Source organism: Lissotriton vulgaris, chromosome 11 (genome assembly GCF_964263255.1).
Source record: "Lissotriton vulgaris chromosome 11, aLisVul1.2, whole genome shotgun sequence".
In the NCBI taxonomy this organism is placed as follows: Eukaryota; Metazoa; Chordata; class Amphibia; order Caudata; family Salamandridae; genus Lissotriton; species Lissotriton vulgaris.
In genome coordinates this window covers 15,292,871-15,299,580 of record NC_141699.1, presented here as the reverse complement: position 1 = coordinate 15,299,580, position 6,710 = coordinate 15,292,871, and positions in this window count along the sequence as shown.

Below are 6,710 nucleotides of genomic sequence, written 5' to 3'. Positions count from 1 at the left end.
TCCCCCACCTTACGTGCCGGCGGTGCGTTGCAGGCCTGGTCCCCTGCCACAGCCGTGACGGACAACTACGCGTACCCGCAGGATTTCCTGTATCTCCCTCAGGCCAACGGAGGTGACTGAGGCTGCGATCGACACCCAGACGAGGCGGTGAGGAGTGCGGAGGATCCCGACCAAAGCCCAGCTGAGAGAGCAAGGTCCGAGGTGTTCAGAGGCCCACCAGTTCCGAAGTTCCGAAGTACCTACGTCACGAGTCGAGTTGAGTCGAGTCGAGTCCGGTCCAGTCCAGTGTCGAGTTTCCGAGGCCTTCTGTTCCGTGCTTCCCGGTGAGTACCGTTGCTGGGGACGCATCTAGACGGGTGCATTAATTTGTGTCCGGTCAAGACGGGTTTGGGTACACCGACCCGGTCTGCACTGTTTAGCAGTGTATCTGTACTGTTTAGCAGTATATCGAGTATTCAACTATCAAGTTATTGTTCGTTTTCCGAAATGTTTTAATGTGTTTTAATGTCGTGGTATGAGTGATTGTTTGATTTTCATTACTGTGTTTATTGTAGTAGTGGTGTCCAAACCTGAGTAAGTATCAAGTATCTCGGCTCAAAATGCCGCTGTTTTCTAAACTGAAACAGATAGGAACTAGGAAAGGAATACTCGAGGAAGCTGTTCCCATCCCACCCAGGGACACTCCAGGATATTTTATGTACCACAAGCACGGCTTAGACGCTGTGTTATATCTCGACTTATGGGTGGATTACACCAAGGATCTAGCAGAGAATCAGAGATGGCCCGTTACAGGGACATGGGATGCCGAGTGCATCATGAGAGTAGAAGAAGCATTATGGAAAAAGAAAGCCAGACAGTCACAGAAAGATGCCATTGAATTATGGCGTAAAGAATCGCATAGACGCACAAAGAAAGCACTCAGAAAAACAGAGAGAAGTAAAGAGGATTCCGAAAAAGCCAAAGACAAAGAACTACTAGAAGAAGGAGAACGAGTTAGAATAAAACAACACGATAGACGTAGAAATGCTATTATGACAGGATTGTATCCAGTCCGGGCCGAGGGCCTGCCTAAGGCAACCCCGGAAGTACCGAAAGATCTGCCCCCTCCATTGGCTCCGACTAAATTATGTCACAAGACCGCAGCAGAGATTTTCCTTTCTTCCTATTTAGACGATGTAGCACCCGCATACACCAATGTTCCACCTGCACCTATACCACCCACTAATAACCTTCCCCAACGACAGACCACTCCTCCACCACTCCCTGCACCCCCCATTAACCCTATTAATCCGCTTAATCCTTTCGGGTCTGACACGACCCTACAGACAGATCATGCTCAAGCCTCCGCCTCAGGAGGTGCATCAGGGGGTTATCATACCCCGCCACCAGCACACCGATTAACTATTAGAGAACGAGCAATGGAACGTACTCCGAAACCAGCCACAATGGAAAAGCTTAAAGAGCTTCTTACAGACTGTAGATATGACCCAATACCAGGCAAAGACGGTTGCATGATATTAGCCTCAATACGCATAAGACGTGCTGCAAACTTTTTGGTTTTATTTCCAGGAATGCAAAATTACCTAGACAGGATATATCATTTTGTTCAGACAGGGGAGGGTCAGGAATGTATTCACGAGGCTATGGCACATCAGAAAGTAGACCTTCAAGGTGTACTATTAAGATTCCTCATAAACTGTTTCATAAGAGAACGAGACCGGCCTGGTGTAAATAAAGAAGAGATGGAGGTACTAACTACATGGGGTCAGAATATTTCAGAGGGTAAACATGATAAAAAGACATGTATAGAGGCCATGTACAGGAAAATTCGTAAAGAAATAGCAGTATTTCATGCAAAAGAGAAAGCTGAAAGGGGAGCAGAATCAGACGCGAATAAATCCTCAGAGGATGAGCCAGAGACAGAGCCAGAAGATAGAGGAACGATAGCATATGTAGGAAAGGGGATATCCTTTAATAAACCGATACGTCCAGAAAGCAAGAGACTTTTTCACTCCGCTATGTCAAACCCGAAGACTCCTGAACATCTATTTCAGGCTACCGATAAAATACTTCAAGAACGAATGGGGTACCATGTACTCGATTCCATGGATGAACAAGAATTAGTCAGGTCAGCAGTACAATGGGCTGACAATTCTGATAAATATAGTGATGACGCATTAGCGCAGACCTTTTTGAATCTTTCCCCAGACGAACAGCGACTAGCTAGTATGTATATGATACAACACCTCCTTATATTGTATAAGAGTCAACATTCTGATCCAGGTCCCTTACCTGATGTACTAATAGAGTTACTCATGAATAAATGGAGAGGCCTGGGTACCGATTTAATTAAGGTAATTGTAGAACATCGACACAGATATAGTGCTTTCCTGAATCCTCAGTTTGTTTCAGCTCCACCCCCAGAAAGAAAAATGTTTTACATAGACAGACAGAATCCCTTGCGAGAAGTGCATCCAGTCAGGAATGCTGATAATACCTTTAGACGTGTGTTTGTGTACACGCCCATAACTAAAATGGAATTATTGGAAATGAAGAAATTAGTGCCCAGTCACGATAAAGACCCTGCAGGTTTCCACCGTGAAATAAAAGACATGTTACTCATGGGTGATTATACCTATCCCGACATCATGAAAATATTGAAAGTATTATTGCATGCCGGTATTTATGAGAAACTCAAAGAAAAAGAATGGGAGGTGGGAGAGCAAAAGATTGATTGGGCTGCATTAGAGAACGAAGAAAATACTCGAACCCCAGGCCTAGGGCTTGGGGATAAAACCAAAGCATTACCAGGATTGTTGGTACAAGTATTGCCACGTTTATTAGCAACGAAAAAGGAGGACTGGGATGCAATCTCAGCCTGTAAACAGAAACCCGATGAAGACAATAGTGATTTTTATTCCCGATTCGAGAAATGTTTTATTATTAATAGTGGCCTGAAAGCAAGTAGCGAGTCATATCCACATCTTTTTGTATCTAAGTTAGTCGAGAATTCCCTGCCCCAAGTTAAGAATCGGGTACTGAAAGTCGAGAGCACATGGCAAGCAAACACGCCTTCACAAATGTTACAAATGTTACAGTACCACCAGAATAGAATTAGAGAAGAACATGATCACGAACAAAGACGTATGAAAGACACGAAATTGAAAATGTTAGTAGCTCAGTCAGTTCCAGCTGACGGTCAGAAAAAGGGCATGACACAGTCCAATAATTCAGCAGCTCCTGTTAAAGGGACGTGCAACTATTGTAAACAGCCAGGTCACTATATAAACGAATGTGCAGTTTTGAAACACAATATAGCTACAGCAAAAACTAAAGAGAGACCGCGTCAACCTAGACAAGACCAGGTCCAACAACAAGTACCACAGAATACCCAGCCTATGCAGGCTCCACAACAGACAGTACAGACCGTAGCGGTACCACAGCCACAACCAATTGCCGCAACACAACATGCAACGCAGCAGATGTACCAGTATGCCCAAACTGATTATCCCGATTATCAGCGATACACATGAAACAGCCTAGAGAGGGAAGTTGGCTTGCCTCTTATTGAGGTTCCTGTAGATCAAGAGGGTCCTTACGTACATAGCCAAGTGTTAGGAAAAGATAGAAAGTTTTTGATTGATACAGGGGCAAGCAGGACGACAATAAGTCACGACGAGGTTCCAGGGGCACCCCTCTCAGGCTCACAGAATGTTTCCCTTGGATTTTCAGGCAAGCCTATTGTAAATGAAGTATCGAAACCAGTACCTCTTTTAGTTGGTCCGTTGTCTCGCACTACAGATTTGTTATTAACGAAATCATGTCCAGAAAACTTGTTAGGTATCAAGACACTGAAAGCTCTAGGAGCTGTGATATGTTGTTCTCCGGAAGGAGTAAGATTGTTCTTGCGTGACTTTAAGGGTCACTATGTGTTGAGAGATATTGATCCCAGATTACAAAATGTTCCTGCACATTTATGGGCACAAGGCCCCACTGATGTAGGTTGTATGCACATCACTCCATACCGTGTCCCACTCAAACCAGGAGTGGTATTACCACGAATCCGACAATACAAGTTACCCCCAGATGCTGTAGTGGCTTTGCTGAAAATCATTGACGAGCTCATTGCACAAGGAGTGGTTGTAGAAACAGACTCAAATTTATGTAACTCCCCTATCATTCCAATTCTTAAACGTACTGACCCAAATGCACCTCCAGTTTATCGATTAGTGATCGATTTACGCGAATTAAACAAATGCATTGTACCACAGTATCCTGTGGTCCCAGATATCTCCTCACTACTGACAGCTATTGATTCCGAGGCAACGGTCTTTACTGTAATTGATCTGAAGAACGCCTTTTTTAGTGTCCCCATTGATCCGGAAAGCCAATATCTCTTCGGATTCTGTTTAAATGGCCGAAGCTTCAAATTTGCACTCGCACCTCAAGGATTCACAGAAAGCCCCAGCATCTATAGCCAAGCACTGAAAAGACAACTTGACAGTATTCACATGCCTGATGACACTGCCCTACTTCAGTATGTCGATGATCTATTGATCACCGCCCGAAGTGAACCTGAATGTGAACAAGCATCACTGACGGTTTTGCATTTCTTGGCTGACAAGGGACACAAGGTGTCTCCTTCGAAGCTGCAATTCTGTGTTCAGCAAGTGGTTTACATTGGGCACTTGCTGTCCAAAGGGGGGAGACAGATAACGCATGACCGTATCCAGTTAATTGTAAACATGTCACAACCCAAGACACAAAAGGAGGTAAGAGCCTTTATAGGCCTCACTTCTTACTGTAGACAATGGATTCCTCAGTATGCATTTCTAGCGAAACCACTCATACAGTTGACAACCCAGGAGGCAGCGACTTCGACTGTCCTCCCATGGACTCAGGAACATACACAAGCTTTTGACGACTTAAAGAAAGCCTTATGTCAAGCACCAGTTTTAGCGACACCATGTTACAGTAAGTCTTTTACACTTTTTGTCACAGAACGTGAAGGTACTGCATTGTCAGTACTTACTCAGGATCAAGCAGGTTCACACAAACCGTGTGCTTATTTTTCTAGTACATTAGATCCAGTAGCTCAGGCTCTGCCTGCATGCTTGAAATCTGTAGCAGCAACAGCTCTAGCAATCAGACAAAGTGATTCCATAGTGTTAGGACACCAATTGACAGTACAAGTTCCACACTCCGTGGAAGTTCTTTTAAACCGAACACAGACTCAGCACTTGACTATAGCACGACTGACAGGTTATGAATTGACATTGTTTCAGCCACACATAGAAATCAGACGTTGCAATACATTGAACCCTGCTACACTTCTGCCATTAAGTGAGACAGACCCTTTGGCACATGATTGTATTGAAGTCATTACCATTACGACGAAACCCAGACAAGACTTGAAAGACACTGCATTATCAGATTCAGACCTGACACTTTATGTGGATGGTTCATGTATGAGAACAAGTACAAGAGAATTAGTGGCCGCCTACGCAGTCACGACCGAAACTGAAGTCATCGAAACAAATTGTATTGACATTCTGTCAGCCCAAGCAGCAGAGCTCATTGCTCTGACTCAAGCCTGTATTCGAGCAAAGAACAAGAGAGTTAACATATACACAGATTCACGTTATGCATTCGGAGTCGTACACGACTTCGGAGTACTCTGGCGAGAAAGAGGTTTTTTGACCTCTCACGGTGCCAGGATCCAACACGGACCCCTCATTCAAGCTCTGTTAGACGCAATACATTTGCCTACAGCGATATCCATCATGAAGTGCAAGGCACATACGAAAGTCACAGATATCATTTCCCAGGGTAACGACCTGGCAGATCGAACAGCCAAACATATAGCTCAGACTCAGACTCACGCAACTGACCTGACAAAGACAATAGTCCCGACACCGACACATTGCATGACAGTTAAGGATCCCGCCCTAGATGTAATTGACATACAGACACATGCTACACCAGACGAAATCAAGAAATGGACTGAACTAGGAGGGATCCAGACAGAACAGGGATGGATGACGAAGGGAAAATCTACATGGTTTCTCCCCGACTCTATGGTTCAAGTCATCATTAACACAGTACACAGTCCAGCACATTTAGGAGAAAAAGCCATGTTAGATAGTATTCAAAACCTTTGGTTCAATAAACATTTACGAGCAGCAGCAAAACAGAAAGTGCGTACTTCGATGATCTGTTGTCAGTTCAACCCAGGTAAAAGCATTCCCGTAGAGCAAGGTGGTTTTCATCCTCCCGATCACCCGTTTGAAGTCCTCCAGATGGATTATATCCAGATGGAACGTTGTCGAGGATTCAAATATGTCCTCGTAGTTGTATGTGCACTTTCCCGTTGGACAGAAGCATATCCAGTCCCAGATTATACTGCCCCGACCACTGCCAAGCAGCTGGTTCGTGAATTCTTCCCCAGGTATGGCTTGCCCCGTATCGTATACTCAGATAATGGTCAGCCATTCTCGTCCGAGCTTATGAAGCAGGTATCACTCCTGCTAGGCTATCAATGGATATTCCACTGTGTCCGACATCCCGAGGCAGCAGGTCTCGTGGAACGTCATAATCAGACCCTGAAAATTCGTCTTGCCAAGATCTGTAGAGAGAAAGGCGTCGACTGGATAGTAGCTTTACCAGTTGCACTCTTTTATATGAGGATGGTAGCGCACTCTAGATCAGGG